At 40.9% G+C, this 19,854-nt stretch overlaps 2 pseudogenes; one reads left to right on the top strand and one right to left on the bottom strand.

Annotated features, from left to right (window-relative positions):
• Positions 1–5,206: 5,206 nt before the first annotated feature.
• Positions 5,207–10,206, top strand: LOC139443529 (uncharacterized; annotated as a pseudogene).
• An 8,089-nt stretch (positions 10,207–18,295) lies between these two features.
• Positions 18,296–19,557, bottom strand: LOC139442482 (uncharacterized; annotated as a pseudogene).
• Between the last annotated feature and the right edge of the window lie 297 nt (positions 19,558–19,854).

The raw sequence follows: 19,854 nt of genomic DNA, 5'->3' as shown, positions 1-19,854 counted from the left end.
ATACAATGTGATCATTTACACTTTAGTGAATGGAATTACCTCAATTTGAAACATTTTGACACTTTGATAATCCAGAAACATGTTCTTTTTCATCTGTATAATGATCAAAGGCTGTTTTCCAATATCCTTCAGCATGCGGATAAAGCTCAAGGGAATAAAGATCTCTCTCTCTCTCTCTGTGACTTTCATGGCTTTTTCAATTATGCTGTGGAGGTTATCAACCTCTTGAATGGAGCTATGTCCTGGCTCACAGAACTACTGCTTGATGCTTTGGATTTCAAGCCTTGCAAGAAACTCCTTTAGGGCTGTGCACTTGATGGAATTTTGATTTTGAGGGACGCAGGAATCTGACCAGATGGAAAGAAAGGGCACAGCACCTGGTCTTGACACAACCAGTTACGAGACATTTCAAAACCAACCTGATTAAACCAAAAGTATAACACGATATGGTCCAAAGGAGAAGTCCCAAAAGCATGGAAACATGCCGCAGTTATCCCGCTTCTAAGGCAAGGGAAAGACGAAGCCCTACCAAACTCTTATCGACTGATCTCACTCACCTCAAACATGTGCAAAGCTATGAAAGCCATGGTTACGAAAAGGTTCGTGCATCACCTTGAAACTGGCAACCACACCAAACCTGATCAGGGAAGGGACACTCATGTCTAGACCATACTTTAAGACTGGAAAATGAAATTTTTAAAATGCTCAATTAAACAGACAATACCTAGCCGCAGTATTCCTGGACTTCATCAAAGCCTTCCACATGGTATGGTATAACGACTCCTCACAAAAACTAGCACAAAATGGAGTAGAAGGGAACATGGCAAACTTCAAAGACGACTTCTTGCAAGAAACGTCGCTATCTGTTAAAGTCGGGAACAATCATTCTGATCCTATGCCACTAATCAATGGCACCCGACAAGGTGGCATTATAAGCCCAACCTTGTTTAACATCATGATCAATGATCTTTTTGATCATGTCAACTCTCCTACCCAAACTTCAAAATTCGCCGACGAAGGAGCAATATGGGTAAAGTGAGTGAGTGAGTTGGGTTTAACGCCGCTTTTAACAGTATTCTAGTTATATCACACGGCGTGTCAGCTTAATGTGGGAGGAAAGCCCGAAGTGATGCAGATCTCAGACGTTTACCACTTCGGTGAAACCCACGAGCACGGGTATGGTGCTGACAAACCTAGAAACCTAAGGGTAAAGAGATATTTCACAAATCCGAAAAAAACTCCAGTCAGCCCAGGACGGAGTAGATCAATGGTGCAATAAATGGGGGTTCACCCTTTCAAGTGAAAAAACTGTGGGAGTTCTATTCAAACGCAGGGGGAAAGATGCTATGATACCCACTCTCTCCATAAAAGGCAAACCAATCAAATTCGAAAAAATCCGCAGTATTTCTTGGGGTGATCCTTGATCCACACCTCACTTTGGCGCAAACAAATACAATATGTGGAAAACATATGTCAAAAAGACCTGAACGTATTACGGTCAATTTCAGGCACATCTTGGGACATCGAGGGACACTCAGCTGGGCCTCTACAAATCACTTATCAGATCAAAAATAGACTACTGTTGTGAGACCTTTCACTCAGCATCCAATACTGTCTTGAGCCGCCTCGACAGGATACAATACAAAGCCCTAATGGTGACCACAGGCGCAGCAACATGCGCCTCAATAGAAGCACTACAAATAGAAACGGGAAAACTCCCATTGAAACTAAGAAGAGAGCAGGCAATATCATCATTCTTGGGACGTACATCAAACCCTTTGGTTAAAAAGATATGGCAGGACAAAAACACCCGCGATGAAGCCCTAGCTCGGAACAATCCCTCGCTAAAGCCATCTGGAATATTGGTACGAGAACTCATCCGAAGTCACATTGCAATGACATTCAGCCTCCAGAAAGTCACTACAAAGGGTTACACCCTCCCTGGACTTTATAACTCCCAAAGTTGACACTGCTTTAACATCAGAAGTCACTAAAAAAGAAAACCCAACCCTATTACGATCAGTAGCTATCCCTAAAATTTAAACTACCTGGGACAGCTGGGCCCATTTATACACTGATGGATCCAAGAATCATATCAACAACAGTGCTGGTTACAGGATCCATATTCACAGCTCCAAACCCCAAGCACATTCAGTTCGCTTGCCTGATGGTCAGTCAGTATTCACTGCCGAATTGGAGGCAATTCACCATGCACGCAAACTCATACCGGAACTTTCGGAAGCAAAGGCAGTCGTCTTATCACTCACTAAGTGCACTTCAAGCCATCAGCGGCAGAAACCCAAACTCCAGGCCAAACAAAGTCAATAATATTCCACACGAATATTCAGAACTATTGAACCAAGGGCAACAGGTAGAGCTGTGTTGGATCCCCTCTCACATATACTGAACCGCAAAAGAAATGTCACCCCAAGTAACTTTGCATGAAAAGTTGTCATATTTAAATGTGGGTAATTTTTGATAAAGTCTTAGCATTACATTGTCCTGAAATATGAAATTTGATGATAAAAAAACCAAAGCAGATGACAATAAAACCGATCGCCCAAATGCATCACGGCAACGGCCATTGTAACCCGATGCACGTGAGTTCAGAGCAAACTGAAATGCACATGCGTTCCCCCATTACCTGCCCTATAAAAATTCACCAAGATCGAATAACATTCATTTGTTATTGAATTGCTACCACATGCCAAGATCCACAGGAAATCAGCGACGCCAAGCCCTTGGACGATTGCAAGCTGGACAAACCGCCCGGCAAGTAGCCAATGCATTTCAAGTCCACGTAAGGACCATATACAGGCAACAGATGAATACTACATCCTGTGACATTGAATAAGATTTAATGCAAAGTTATGTTTTTTACCAAATCTGAAACAATTTTGGTTTGCAACAGATAAAAGACTCCTGTAAGTGTTCAAATGGTTTAATTTGCCATACTGACTTCAGAAAATGCGTGATTTCATATAAAAAAAACACATGAACATGCCAAAATGTCAATTTACAAATTAAAAGCGTGTGTGTCCACCTCTGGTTGCGATGCAAGCAACACATCTTTGTCTCATGGAATGGACCAGGTGTCGCACAAAGTCCTGTGGGATATCTGTCCATATCTGCTGGAGCATGTTTCGTAGGTCCAGGAGTATCTGTGGAACACGTGGTTGACGTCGATCCATCTCATCCCACATGTGCTCGATTGGTGAGAGATCAGGGGAGCGAGCCGACCAGGGGATGACATTCACGTTGTTTTGTTGAAGGGAATCCTGAACAAGTCGAGCAATATGAGGCCGGGCGTTGTCATGTTGAAAGGTAGTGCTTGGGCCATGACGACGCAAAAACGGTAGAACAACAGGGCCGATGATCTCGTCGCGGTAGCGCTGTCCATTGAGATTTCCCTCTACCACTATCAAACGGGTCCTCTGCATGTCTTGCTGTAATCCCACCCCATACCATAATGCTGCCGCCCCGAACCGACCTTCTTCCATGACACAATGATTGACGTAACGTTCACCTCGACGTCGGTACACTCGAATCCGTACATCGCTGTGGCCGAGGTGAAAATGAGACTCGTCAGTGAATAGAACTTGTCCCCACTGCATGGCCGTCCAGCGTAGACGCTGTCTGCACCACTGTAGACGTGCTTGACGGTGGTTTCCTGTCAAAATGGGACGTCTGGTGGGTCTTCTGGCGACAATCCCTGCACATCTGAGGCGACGACGTACGGTTTGTGAAGATATTCGTCGAAGGCCAGGGATGCTTCTTGCAGTCACTGTTGCTGGCTGGAATCTTATTTCGTAGGCGTGTTGTTCGAATCCAGTTGTCTTGTTGATTATAGGTTACGCGTGGCCTGCCACTCCGAGGATGGTCTCTAACAGCATTCGTCTGTTGCCAACGTTGCCATTAACACCAAATGGTGTTTCTGTGGACGTTAAATTGTCTTGCAACATCACGTTGACTCGATCCTGCTTCAAGCTTACCAATGGCTCGCAGACGCTCATTTTCAGAAAGGCGTGGTATTTCGTAATGTTGAATAATAGCGTAATTTTCTTGTTTTTCTGAGTGGTTGTTGTCAGCACGATGCATAATGCATATGGAATACCGTTAACGCATATGTTTTTATACCCATTCTTGGATAGTGAAATGCATGGGGCTTGCATAAAAGTCAACTTTTGCATGGAATGCATGTTTTTCTGTAGCAGTTGCGTTTTTGTGACTTGATTCCATACATGTATTACAATATTGAAAACCAAACTTACTTGTTTGAAAAATACGCTAAAATATTGGTGTCACAGGAACTTTAGTTGTTGAGTATAGATCGATATGAATGAGTTCACTTTACACTATACACGTATGATCAAAATATTAGGGATCAGGATATACTATACGTATTAATTTACACAAATTGAATCAAGTCGCAGCTAATCACATATTAAATAACGCAAGTAGTAAATACTCCATAATCATGGTTTAAAATTACCACCCCAATCCAGTAAGTTTTACGATTCAATGTCAAAACACTGATGTGGTCCACCTTGCCTGCATATAATGTGGTTGTTGACATATTTATAACCTCGGCTGACCACTCATTCTGATACAGCGCCATATACTTCCCAGGGGCGGTCGGGTAGCCTAGTGGTTAAAGCGTTCGCTCGTCACGCCGAAGACCCGGGTTCGGTTCCCGACATGGGTACAATCGGTGAAGCCCATTTCTGGTATCCCCCGCCGTGATATTGCTGGAATATTGCTAAAAGCGGCGTAAAACCATACTCACTCACACCCATATATTTCCCTCAACCAAACATTATTCAATTACCTATTGCATAACTCTCTCAAAATTGTATTGTAACAGGTATCCAACGGTATGAAAACACCCGACAGACCTGCATTAAAGCCGCTTGCGTAAAGCGTGCAGCCAGCCAGCCTATGTTATGTAACTTAATCGTGTCTCTCGCCTTACCCCAGTATACTGCGCTGACATAACTATAGTTACCGTATAAAATTGGCCATCTTTCCTCTTCAGTATGTCGCTTGCATATGCCCAACGGCTGTAATTTTTTGGTGTACTGATGTACAGCTGCGATTCTCTATTGTACTGACGTGAATCCGTAACATTAAGATATGCATTACCCCTGACTGTTTCTATCGGATATTTTTGTTTCTCGAACAGAGAAATATTTCAAATATTCGCAAGATGGTGATCGTGAGTGAGTATGGTTTAACGCCGTTTTAGCAATATTCCAGCAATATCACGGCGGGGAACACCAGAAATGGGCTTCACACATTATACTCATGTCGGGAATCGAACCCGGGTCTTTGGCGTGACGAGCGAACGCTTTTACCACCAGGCTACCTGACCGCCCCAGATGGTGATCGAGATGCTTTATAACTAAAAGTTAAATCAAACTGAGGGAGAACGGACTCTGTAAAATGATGTATACACAAATCTGAAAGACGCGATAAAAATCACGCATCTGATTGATAAACAAATACCGATGAACCGCGATAGACCTGATTCGAATGGTGACGGAGCACCAGTGCTAAAATGTAAGTGCTGACATGTATGTAGACTATGATGATATGTTTTTTACTTGCATGTGTAAGATCATGATTTGTTCGTTAAACAGCTCACTAAGAAGACAGCATTGGTAGACTACGGCCAAGAAAGTACAGGAAAATTGCCAAAGACAAGTAAGTGATTAAGATATCAACTTTAAACTGTCACTGTCGGGATAGGACGGAATATGTATAAAAAGATCTCAATTTATTACAGTTAACCGTCAACAAGGCAAACTTAGTTTCGATCCGTCGAGTGAAACACAGTTAAAAAACTGGTTTTATCGCCTTTTTAGACCTAGTTTACTTTCATTAATTTTCACAAGAAGGTAATATATCGATTTAGGAGCTCTAATGACTGTACAGTCCCCTCATCTGTGTGTGGGAGGGTGGGTTGGGGTGGGTTGGGGTTGGGGGCCACGGGTGGCCCAGCCGTCTAAGGCGCCGCGACTCGCTGTGCAGAGTTGCGTCCCTTGGGCACGCCAGAAACCTATGATTGTGGGTTCGAATCCCGGTTCGCCCCGATTATGTTTCTAGGTTTGTCGGCACCATACCCATGCTTGTGGGTTTCACCGAAGTGGTAAACGTCTGAGACCTGCATCACTTCGGGATTTCCTCCCAAATTAAGCTGACACGCCGCGATATAACTGGAATACTGTTAAAAGCGGCGTTAACCAAACTCACTCACTCATCTGTGTGTGTACTGCCGTTAACAATTTTATGGTCTGCTTGTTTTATTACCTATTTCCTGCATGCTTGGGTGTGTATAAACATCATGAAGGGACACCTTGAAACAAAAGAAAAAATAACATGTGAACATTAACCCTGATTAAGTTGCAAATACACAAAAATCGCATGAATGTAATAAACATGTCTTACGAGCATATAATATAACCAAGTCAGCGAGCCTGACCATCCGATCCCGTTAGTCGCCTTTTACGACAAGCATAGTCACCTTTTACGGCAAGTATGGGTTGCTGAAGACCTATTCTACCCCGGATATTCATGGGTCTAACTCAAATGAACAAAATAAAAATGCTTGTATTATATGCTTGTAACCTATTAACGTGGTTAGGTGACACGAAATCACGAGTATGGCACCCCCGCAACTTTCTTGGCCATCGGTAGTCGGCTAATCCTACGAGATCGTAATTGTATGTCCGATAAAACAATTAATAATATAGATTTACATAAGGATCTAATCCTACTGTCAACTTCTAAATTAAAAGCGTCTTAACGTACCGATTTTGAAACATTAATATGTTATTTAGCATGTTAAAACAATATTTTAAACCGTTTTGAATATGATTTTTAATTTCGAGATTTTTCACATTGTATGTTACTGGAAATGAAAATGTACATATTGTATTTTTAGTGTCCCTGAAGGTTATTTTGGATACAGAGAGGATGGCAAAAGGAGCTCAAAGAAAGGGTTTTGCTTCTTTGACTGACACATCAGCTTTTAAATATATTTTCCATGTAGGCCTACATATGAATAACTGCTACAGTTGTGAAATACTTACAAGTTCTTGATTTATTTAATTAAATATCAGCAGTCTTTCAGAAATATTGCAACATGTGCCCATGGACAAACTGAATTTTAAACATTATAATATATAATACCAACACATAATTATTGCTCAACAATAAAATGTCACACAGTCCTAGTTTTATAGGGCTAAAAGTCCGTTTGAATAATTACCACTGTGATGTGATCATGTGATGTGTATTTCTAACATATGCTTTATATAATTTCTTTTCAGAATTGAGCTCACAAAGCAAAGCACGGTTGACATTCCTGATGCTCCTTGCACAAGTTCTGCAGAAGATGAAGATATCATTCAAATTTTAAGGGATATAATTGCCTTTCGCTGAACTTTTCAGTTTTATACATCCATTAATGAATACATGACACTTTGCATAATTCAGATCCATATTCAAATAGGTTTCAACTGACTTAATCTCATTGTCAAAATGTATAAGTACGGTTCATGCGATTCAAAAGAAACATTTCTACTGGTGAAATAAATGTAGAAACCTAATAATTCAGCAAATTACAAGCATTTCCTCTTGTATGACGATATATAACTTTGTATTTATTTGTACATTATCATGTGCCACTGATTGTTTCAGGACTCACAATCAGTAAACTATTGACTGATTATGTCCAGCAGCAACAGAGGGAAGAGAAATCGGTCAAGAAAGATGGAGAATGTGGGAATGGTACCCAGACTGATGAGCCCCAGTCAGAAATGGACCAGTCCATATATGATGTATGTTACATAGGATATCCATAGGCTTAAGTATCAAGCTGATATCACTCTGCTACCGGTGTCATGTTGGCTGATTTACTAGTGTTAAAAAGTTTTCACTGTATGTCACAACCTAAAGCCCTGCAGAGTGTATGTTTGCTTAGAAAGATATCTGCTTCTTTCGAATCTCCCCTGCAGATATTCTATTATTGCATTGTTGTCATTCACCAGTTTCAAAAGAAAACAATAGCCCAAGCACTTTTTGTTCCAAGTCCCCTTTAGCCACTAGTTCTAAGAGTTTCTTCCTAGGGTTTCCGCTTTACCATCAGTTGCGTTCCTTATTCAAACACCACACTTTTGTATCTGGTCTGGGCCACCGATTCCACCACCAGAAGAAAGATGCAAGAAACATTGAGGACATATATGATTCAAACATTCAACAATTTGAAAAAGATCCATACAAGATATCATTTACTTTCAATACTGATGGAGTTCCGTTGTTTAAAAGCTCTCAAATGTCCACGTGGCCAGTATATGTGATGGTAAATGAACTCCCATTGAAACAAAGGAAGTCCACAACTAACATGCTTATGTATGGAATATGGTTTGGGCCCACGAAGCCATGTATGAGTACATTTTGTGAAACTCTTCAGGCCTCTTAGTCAGACCTTGAAACAAATAGCGTGCAGGTCGAAGTATTCGGTGAAACAGTTATTTGCTAGTGTTTTCTTATTGCTTTGACTGCTGATCTACCTGCAAAAAGTGCTGTTTAAAATATGGTTCAGTTAAATGGGTCCCACAGTTGCCCTTTTTGCACACAATAAGGTAAAAACCACCGACCAGATAAAGGTGGCAATGTGCACATATTCCCTTATGATGAAGAGGACCCTAGTGGTCAAGCTCGTACCGCCACTGATTCACTTCGAAATTCACTTACTGCTAGCTGTGTACAGCCAGTTGAAGGAATCAAAGTTTACGCTTTTCTCATGAAACTGACAAGCTTTGATTACGTTCGATCATGTAGTGTAGACTACATGCATTGTGTTCTTTTAGGCGTCACTAAATTGCTCCTTACCTTATGGTTTTCTTCAGCACATGCTGCCACAAGGTTATCGTTATTGCCATATGTTGATTGTGTTGACAATTTGCTTTGTTCAGTTAAAACACCATCCAACATATCGAGGCTGCCTAGATCTATAAGTGAACATTTCAAATACTGGAAAGCTACCGAATGCTTGTCGTAAGAGGCGACTAACGGGATCAGGTGGTCAGGCTCGCTGACTTGAAGCATGTCATCGATCACAATTGTGTAGATCAATGCTCATAACATCAGCACTGGATTGTCTGCTCAAGACTCGATTGTTTACAGACCTCCGTCATATAGCTGGAATATTGCTGAGTGCGGCGTTAAACAACGAACCAAAACCAAATTAAGATCATGGCTTCTGTTTTATTCTATTCCAATTCTGCAACGTTTGTTGCCTTAGGTGTATTTCTATCATTACACTTGTTTTGTTGAAGCTATCACCTTACTTTCAATGGACAATATTTCTGAAGCAGTTGTGACAAATGGACAGGTTTTCTTGGGAGTATTTTGTCTACATGTTTGCTGATTTGTACAGAGAGAGATACTTGACACTTGATGTTCACTCCCTTTTGCACTTGCCCTCAACTGTGGGAAACCTTTGTCCTCCCTGGGTTTTCGATTTGAAAATCTCAATGGCAATCTCATGTCTATGTTTCACGGTACACAACATGTTGATTTACAAATTATGAATGCTATTAACTTGATGCAATTGATGCCTTTAATAGTATCCTCTGTGAAGAAAAAATCTCCAGCATATGAATTCCTGACAAAACTGTGCAAGAATTCCCAACACTACTTGCAAGGAGAGTTGGCCAAGACTTGTCAATTTAGTGGTAAGGGTTTAAACAAGAAGCCTTGTAGTGTTTCTTATGTTGCATTAATAGATTTCATGATCTTCAAGCAGCTGAAGTAAAGAGGAAAAACCTTTCACTCCAAAGAGTATGTCAGATCTTTGAAAAGAAATTCCTCAGCAGTCCTCTTCAGAGAAAAAGAAAACAAAAGAAGAGGTGCTGTCCACTGTATTTGTGAAAAAACCCACTGTGATGAAAGTTGTAAGATGCTGGCTAGTATCACTCCATATGATGTGGGTGCAGAATCCACATTTGCTCCTTGTGAGGATGAAGTTGACAACTTTCTTGATGTTGGGGCATCCCATGTAAATTTAGGTAAGGCATAGACTGAAGATATGGGGGTAGTTATTGTACCAGTCAAAAACTTCATTTCCTTATTGATCCCTGTTGTTATCGATGACACCCTTTTTTTTGTGAGCAACCCAACAATATAGAAGGTGACCTGTAATGCATTTGAAGAAAGGACATAATGAAATAACACTGTCATTGAATTAAAGTGGCTGGGACGTTCATTGAAAATATTGAAATAATTCAAATACATAGACAGTGACTCAAAATGTATTAATGTAATAACCTCAAATCAATATATTGGAAAATGCATGCATAAGAAACAAATACCATTCTACAACAATGCATGAACAGTCACTTTTGACCCATGAAGATCCGGGGTAGAATAGGTCTTCAGCAACCCATGCTTGTCGTAAGAGGTGACTAACGGGATGGGTTGGTCAGGCTTGCTGACTTGGTTGATGCATGTCATCATATCCCAATTGCGTTGAACGAAGCTCATGATGTCAAACACTGGATTTTCTGGTCCAGACTCGATTATTTACAGACCGCCATCATATAGCTGGAATAGTGCTGAGTGCGGTGTAAAACAATAAACAAACAAACATTCACTTTTAATACTCCATCATGTTTAAGAAAAGAACTTTTCTAACATCTTTTGTGTTAAGATATCTTATATTTCTATATCTTTCACATTTCCTGGTGCAGGTGTCAGGAGAAATATCCGGCCAGTTGACATAATGTTTTATGTTTCCTAGAGAGTAGAAAACTCTCTGTGGTGTTTCATTGCATTTCCACCATCTATTTATCTTTCACACTTGCTATTTTTCATCTAAACATTAATATATTACTTGTATATGTGATGAAATTGTGGTACATCACATTTACTTTGTTAGATTACAAAATACTGAAAACTATACATTGTCTACTTCATAAGATTCTGTTAAGAATAACTGTTCTGTCATGTCTATCTTGATGTAGGTATCTAACAGGGGATGCAGAATGGGAATATAGACCCCCAGACTGAAGACTAAAGATATTCAAGCTTGTAGTAAAGAATCTGCCAATAATATTACGTTATGTTCGTGTGTTGCCTTTTCTTTCTGATGAATCGGTTATATGGCACACAAACACTGTTACTTTCTGCGTGGAATTTATGAATATATTGCACATTTCTTTTATTTTCCTGATAATTGTGTACTGATAATTCCTGCATTTGTTTTTACTGTATTTAATAAAAACATACCCAGAAGCATAAATTGTGTTGGGTATATATTTATTTGTCTTTGTTGATATATATAGGATTTTTTAATTCATTGCATGTGAATTTATAAGATAAATAGTTTTTGTATTATCATTAAAGATCATGTCATTTTTTCCAAGCAAGGAACCTAGCTTTCCGAGATCAATGTATTGATCAGTATCAATTGAAAAAAAGTCTTTGAAAGGTATATACTTACAAAAGTCTTCTGCCCGGGGGAAGATAAACAAGAATGTGTCCTCAGCACCCCATTGCTGGTTGTAAAAGGCGACCGAATTGGCAGCCTGCTTGCCGTGGGATGCGACCCTGTGTCGGCAAGGGGAGGGGATTCTGGTGGTTGAGGGCGACGGAGCAGGCAATAGTGCTCCTAGTCCAACACAGCACTTCCACCCCAGACACAATACGGGCCTGATTTTATCAATCGGCTGGTCATGTCATGCCCTGTGCATACACTATTCCGCATAATCTTTTGGTTTGTAAAATATATTATTCTAAATGTCTTTATAAAACTTGCTTAGAGCCCTGTGCCCAGATGGTACAGATTCATGACATCCAAATTCTGTACGTCTCCAATTGATTGTCATGGGCAGAACCAGCCTGACCTTTAATTTGGAAGATAGATATAGCTTTTCGCGTCAAATTTGCTGGAGTATACCATCCCTTTATCCTTGGTCTTTGAAACTTGGAGAACCGCTGCTGTATAAGACTGATCTTGTTGACACTCCATGGTGGGTGGGGAAAAGGGGTGCAGAATTATTTTTCTTTAGACATGGCTTCCCAACGCCCTGGTTCAAAATGAAGACTCTGACAATACCTCGTCTGACGAGAATACATCCATTCATTTGACTATTTGGCCACGTTTTTTAGTAACTGAAGCATGTGACAAAGAACCAATCAAGCTAAATCCATTTGCAATCTCCAAAGGTATCGCTGGTATCTGCGAAGAGGTTTCAAATGTCACTTCCTGTTCTTTCCTTGTAGAGTGTGCAAAGAAACATCAATCCGTCAATCTACTCAACTTAAAAGAGTTTGTCAACATCAAGGTTGCTGTTTCGGAGCATCACACACTGAACTCATATGAGGGCATTGTCCGTGACAGAGCACGCAGCCTGTCCGACATGACCAAAGAACAAATTGCCAAAGAATTTGTCCAGCAGTCAGTCTCAGCTGTGAAGCGGTTTACAGTCAAGAAGAATGGGGTTGCTGAAGCGACCAACAGCTACCTCTTTACTTTCGTTTGATCAAAGATTCCACATTTGATTAAAGCTGGTTATTGTACCATTGGCATGGAGGTGTGTATCCCCAATCCACTCTGGTGCTATGGATCCAAGTACTGCCGTGCCTAACACGAGGCCACTGACAGCAGGAAGGGTGTGAAGGGTTCAATCTGCGGAGGGAACCATATGGCATCTTCCAAATTCTGCCATGTGAGGCAAAATGAACTGCAGATTAAGAAAATCAAGACTGAACAAAACTTCTCCTACTATGAAGCTAATAAGAGGGTTGTAGGCTCTACTGCAACCACTTCTTCCTGTCACTACTGCCAGAATGATCTGACATGGGTCAAGTCTGTCCAGCCACTTCCAACTGCTTCACTCCAATAACCAGCTGTGACAACCCCAAAACAAAAAAAATGTCGAGTCTCAGACTCCAAAACCAGCAACAGAGCCAAAACCAGCAACAGAGCCAGAACCAGAATTTTCAAAATCACAAACAGGGAAAAGAAATTATTGAAAAAGAAACAGCAAAAAGAACACCTCTCGTTTAGAGGTGACAGTAGCGGTTCATAACTCCTTTGGTCTGGACATGGAGGTAACTCCATCGCCACATCAAACCGATAGGAGTACTACAAAGTCTTCTTCAAGTTCGCGTGACATAATACAATGGAATTGCAGAGGTCTTGAGAAGAATTTTAATAAAATCCAAGATTTTAAACCGTCAGTTTTTTCTATCCAAGAAACATATCTGAGCAACACATATATTTGATATCCGTCAGTACAGTTCTTACCATTCGTTTTCCCCTCCTGGTGAAGCAGGGCTTAATCCATAGCCCTGTTCCACTCAACACTACTCTTTCAACATAGTGTTTATTGTATCTTCCACCTTCCTCAACTATCCATCTATCAGATCTTCAGGCTTTGTACGATCAGCTCCCGAAGCCCTGTATCATCATAATCCCCTATGGGGGAGTACTGATACAAATAATTAGGAAAAGGTTCTTGAAGATTTTATCTTAAATAATGGTAATAACACATATCTTCATCCTGCCACTGGCACATACTCTGCCCTTGACTGACAGATTCAAATATTCATGATGATCCGTCTGAACAAGGTGGAACTTTACAAAGGCCAATTGGTCTATATTCCAAACACTTTGTTCTGAAAAACTAAAACCTGACACTTTCAGGAATGTTCCTGATCCCATACAACTTTTTTCAGATATATTAAATGCTATTGGAGACGAAAGCATTCCTAAGTCGTTTGTAAACCCTCATTCGATAATAATAAACAAGCTAGAGAAATATTTCCGCTGACATCCCACTGTCCACAACTTGAATAACTTTAAAATCTCGGGCGCTAAGGCGAGACGTACCTTTAAACAAAATAAACGTCTATCCTGGAGGAACTATGTATCTCCAATATCAATTCCTGCACACCCATGTCCAAGGTGTTGAACATGATTTAAAAGATTAAGGATCTAAATCTGGGGTTCACCATCTCAAAGATGGGAATACACTATTAACCACAAAATCTGAACTTGCCAACAAACTTGGTGAAACTTTGGCAAATCAATCTTCATCATCAAATTATAAATTTAAAATACAGCTGGAAAAGAAAAAAAGTCAATTTTAACACTGATAGTTGGGAGTACTATAACGAAACATTTTCACTCCATCAATTATATACTGCCGTAGGGCAATCTCATGACACTGCAGCAGGAGCCGACAAGTATCCACTATCAGCTCCTGAAACACTTGCCCATCCAACACACAGATCCATCCAATTACCGTCCAATATCATTAACTGGCTTTGTTTGTAAAACCATGGAGCACATGGTCAACAATTGATTAGTCTGGTACGTGGAGACCAATAACTCAGTGACATCCAGTGTGGTTTCCGAAAGAGCAGAAGTACCATTGACCATTTGGTGCATTTAGAATCATTTATTAAAATTTATGATCTAGAGAAAGCAAATGATACAATTGCAAGTGGGCTCTATCCTGTCAGATGAGTTCGACCAAGATCAGGGAGTCACTCATGACAGCATACAACCAGTCACACTTTTCAGCATCAAAATTAATAGTCTCACTTAAGTATTAAACAATAGCGTTGATGGTTCACTTTTACAATTTCAGCATTTCTTGTCGTGGTAAGAAAATGAATACAATAGAAACACAGCTGCAGCTCTTGTCTTAAAATTTTTAAAAATGTTCCAAAGAAAACAGCTTCAAGTTCTCAAAATCCAAAACAAACTGTATTCACTTTTGTCGTAAATGCAAACCACATAAGGATCCAGATTTATATTTAGATGGTGCTCCTATCAAGGTAGTAGAGGAGGCCAAATTCCTCGGCCTTATATTTGGCCGTCATCTAACATTTTACCACACATCAAATATCTCAAGGCAAAGTGCTTGAAGGCTCTCGACTTGTTAAAAGTGGGGAGGGGATCAGACAAACCTACATCACTTGTACAGATTGTTAATACGCTCCAAACTAGACTATGGTTCCATTGTCTATGGTGGAGCCTGCAAAAGCAGTTTAGAAAAATTGAACACTGTACACCATCAAGGTCTATGTTTAACAACTCTCAGATACATCCTTGCAAACACTAAGCTATTTATTGCCTTATGAGGAAGTCTCGGAATGGTCTTTGCTAGTGAGGATGCACTCGAAACATCTTTGCAAACTGTCAGCTATTTTATTGCCCTTCTAAGGAAGTCTCCAAATCGTCCTCACAAAGTCTTTGTGGGGGTCTTCGCTAGCGACGATGCACTCGATACATCCTTGCAAACCTTCAGCTACTTTATTGCCCTTCTTAGGAAGTCTCCGAATAGTCATTGCAAAGTTGTTTGAAGTTCTTCGCTAGCGAAGACGTATCCGAGTCTATTTTTGTTGGTTTGTGGAGAAGTCTCCAAATCATCTTAAGCGATCTCCCAAGACATCCCCTGCTAGTGGAGATGCATTAGAAACGTCTTCGGTGATTATAAGTAGATTTTAATAAGATTAGTATAACATCTGTAAACGTAGAGTGTTGACATAATTAAGTTGCTATTGTAAACTGCTATAAATAACGCGGCTGTCGGGTAGCCTAGTGGTTAGAGCATTCGCTCGTCACTCCGAAGACCGTGGTTCGATTCCCGACATGGGTACAATGTGTGAAGACCATTTCTGGTGTCCCCCCGCCGTGATATTGCTGGAATATTGCTAAAAGTGGCGTAAAACCATACTGACTCCACTCTATAAATAACAAACAATGAGGAGTACCTGATCATTGCCAAATGACCGTGGTCTTGATTGGAAGAACCTGATAACCCACGGTTCTGACAATGCAAGTGTGATGATTGGACGATCAACCCAGACCCTGAAAAAAGCTGGCTTTCACATCAGACTCACGTATAGTCATGTACATAAATATATTATTTGTCGTATTACATGATGTTTATATAATAATTATGTGTTCGTGATCTTTCAGTCCTGGCCTGTGCTACTGCCATAGCATTTCCGTTGACAGAGGAGTTCCTAGAGTACAGCCTGACACCACCAGAGGAGCTGCCTTCAAACACACTAAAGCCAGAGCAGTACAGGATTAAGCTGCAGAAACAGAAGACTCTGGATGGCACCAGAAGATTTAAGTATCTGTCAGCCCTGGCCATCAAGCTGTGTCTACTTCCTAATTCCAATGCTGACACTGAGAGATTCTTTTCCTTGGACAGGAAAGACCTGTGAAGATCCGGGGTAGGTCTTCAGCAACAAATGCTTGCCATAAGAGGTGACTAACGGGATCGGATGGTCCGGCTCGCTGACTTGGTTGAGGCATGTCATCGTATCCCAACTCCGGGGATCAATGCTCATGATACCAATCACTGGATTGTCTGGTCCAGACTCGATTATTTACAGACCGCCGTCATATAGCTGGAATATTGCTAAGTGCGGTGTTAAACAACAAATAATCAAACATGGTCACAAAAATAATGGGAGGGCAGATGAGAATTTGACAATTCCACGGTTTGTGCTCTGCTGAGTTGTAAGGTGAACTGCAGATACCCATGCCACAGCTGCACACTATGCAAAGCTAAATGTGCTGCACATTTGAGACAGTTAAAATGATTATTTGAGCAGTGCAACAGGACCTTTGTTTTATTTGTTAAATGGTCACTATCCTGTGTGATATGATGCTTTTAACTGAGCCATAATTAAACTTGTATATTATCTTCTTCAAGTGTTATTGTTACTTTTTTCAAATCTCCCACATTTTGAAGGCAAATATCCCCCATTGTCACAATGAGGGGTTGACAGGTCTGAGCCTTTGGTGTGTGCAGTGAGCAAAAGAGATTTTAGCGATCTTTTGCCATGGAATCTAGCAGCCCTCAAGTGATTTCAAACTGTCCTTACAGACAACCTACGACACAACTGGGAACGTTTTGTGAAGGAGTTATCCTGTACAAGTCATGCAAGTGCATTATCATCCCGAACTGATGTCACTCTTGGTCTTCCCGAGGTGGGAAGATCGGATACACTCCAAGATGATGCATGTCCTTTAATCTACCGATGACAGTAGGATACGTATACGTGCCAAGTGTCTACCAACAGCGAGACATGCCGAAATTCATCAACCAATAAAAACGCCACCTGTCCACTTGAGTCATAATCGATCCATGACTTAGTAGAAATTAATAAACACAAAGAAAAAGGTTAAGCACACCCTAATATATTTCATTATTGTTTGGTCCCAATATTTGTAACAGTCATGAAAGATATAATTACGGGAAGAATTATGTTTTCTCAAGATGATGTAATCAGTCATGCGGGACGAAAGCTCACGTGCCATGCATGGTATGCCCGTGCAGCATGCTACCCTCGAGTATCTCTAAAAGCTGGTTATCCAAACGTTTAAATTGCTTTCTTAATCTGGCACTCCCCGTGGTGAGTGCTGGGTAACGCTAATCGCTCTTCCCCGGTGTGGAGCCGGGGTGGAATGTGTCCTCAGCACCCCATTGCTGGTCGTAAAAGGCGAGGGGAGGACGGGGGTCTGGTGGTTGAAGGCACTGGAGCCAGGAACCGGTGTTCCTTTTGCCCAACACACCACTTCGACCCTGACTTCACCTAGACAGGTGGTAGAATGGGGTCCTACTATTTAACGTCCGGGGGCGTCCGGAAACGTCCATGGAGGTTTCATCAGACGTCCGGGAATTTAAAAATACAGTGCAGTCAATAAAACATGTCTTTCTCAGTTTGGTAAGATCGTGAGAATATCAACTGGCGTACAAATGAATAGAATAAAAAAATAAAAACAAACAATAATGAGTACAAGTAACAGGGTAAAAATATTTAATAGGCCGTAAAGGTTTTGTTCTTTATCCAACAAGGCGGACGTAAAAGTAACATCAGACAATGTAAAAAAATGTTTGTTTGTTTGTTAAACGCTGCACTCAGCAATATTCCAGCTATATGACGGCGGCCTGTAAATAATCGAGTCTGGACCAGACAATCCAGTGATTGACATCATGAGCATCGATCCACGCAATTGGGATACGATGACATGCATCAAAACCAAGTCAGCGAGCCAGACCACCCGATCCCGTTAGTCGACTCTTACCACAAGCATAGTCCCCTCTTACGGCAAGCATGGGTTGCTGAAGACCAATTCTGACCCGCGTAGTTATTTACAATACATAAAATGTTTATTAAATAACAATCAATGTTCATCATATCTATCTATCCTACTTTCCTACAGTACATGAATTATTTTGTTGAAAATACTACTTTCTTAGAAAGTGAACGTCTTTGCTGTTTTAATCCTCTTTCGTTGTTCTGGTTTTCGGGCTGTCTGTGGTGTCTTGGGAATGTTGAGGCGACCATCCGACGAAACAGTAATGCTTTTTTTACATCTGGGGCCACCCAGGAACTTCCGAAAATATCTGTCTTTCTCCTGTTGACTTTTTGATGTCCAGCAGGCATTAGACAATTTAAAGCCTGCCATCCACGGTGTCAGTTGGTAAGTTGCCTTGGCCGTAGAGGGCACGGCGCATGTCAGCATACTGGATTTTTACAATTGTGTGAAGTTTGTCTGTTAAATCCGGGATTTTCAATGATTTTCAATTGGTACTTAATTTGATGATGTTGGTCACGCTCTCATAGGCATTGTTGGTCCAGTGCAACGGAACTGCTTTTGGTCTTCCTTTTGAAGGCAGGAAAATGTCAGTTGTTATAGTTTTAATGACTTTAGAAAGGTAGGAATAGGAATCGGGAACAGTTGTTGAAACAAAGTCTTCTAGTTCCATTTGATTTAGTTCGAACTGATAGGAGTCATGGCTATTCACCAGTCCGGAGGGTCCAAAAAAATTCTGATGAATGCGTCGTATCTGCTGATCTGAAGCGCCAGCCTGATGTCGAAGGTGTCTTTTTATAATTTGCTCTAAGTGCCGTTCACATAAAATGTGTGTGGATGCGGGGAAACAGTTTCGGAGGGCCTTTATCAAGCCCCTTTCTTCATCAGATCCAATTACCAGTTGTTTACCTTGTGTCTGAGTCCCCCGAGATTAGAATCTAGAAGTGCCTGGATATTTGAAAAAAAATCTGTGATATGTTAGGTATGACCCATTCCAGTGAAGATAAAGGGGGCCTAGCATTATTGGATGGGTCTCTGTGCCTTTTCTGTGTAAGTTCGGATGTTGAAACACTAATAAAGTCACAAAACATGCCACTGAATTGAACGTCCTGTCAACTCCAACTACAACCGGTTTTTTCTGAGGCACTTGTACAGAACTGTTTTAATTCCTTAATTTGATCCTGTGTGTATAGAATTACTGACGGCGGTTTTCCTTTACACTGAATAATCTCTTGAATGAACTCGTTGGTGTGAATCGCGTTAATGATGCTGATAAGGTCGTCTGCAGTGTTCTGTCGCTTGGTACCCTTGTCTTTTCTCACTGACTGTTTTAAATTTTGTACTTGTTTCAGATCTTTGGCAGATAATTGTTCTCCCTGCTGCAGGTAGAATGGGCCCGGTATTATCAATTGGCTGGTCATGCCAAGCCCTGTGCACAATATTGTGTATGCACAAATGTGATTTATATGAATATATTTGGTCTTGATCATGTATAACATGTTTGACTTCTCAAATTATTATGTAAAACTTTGCCTAGAGTCTTATGCCAGAAGGCGGTGGCTCATGGGCTAATCTGGTGATGTTGAACTCCAAATTCAGTTTGTATCCGATTTGGCCGAACCAGTCTGGCATTTAATTCGGTATACAAATATTCCTGTTTGTGTCATATTCGCTAGAGTATAACACCCTTGTATCCTTGGTGTTTGCATCTTGGATAG

The sequence above is a fragment of the Haliotis cracherodii genome, unplaced genomic scaffold (genome assembly GCF_022045235.1).
Source record: "Haliotis cracherodii isolate W230 unplaced genomic scaffold, xgHalCrac1.p SCAF_5, whole genome shotgun sequence".
Lineage (NCBI taxonomy): Eukaryota > Metazoa > Mollusca > Gastropoda > Lepetellida > Haliotidae > Haliotis > Haliotis cracherodii.
Note: the sequence above shows the minus strand (reverse complement) of the source record. Positions and strands in the feature narration are given on the sequence as shown.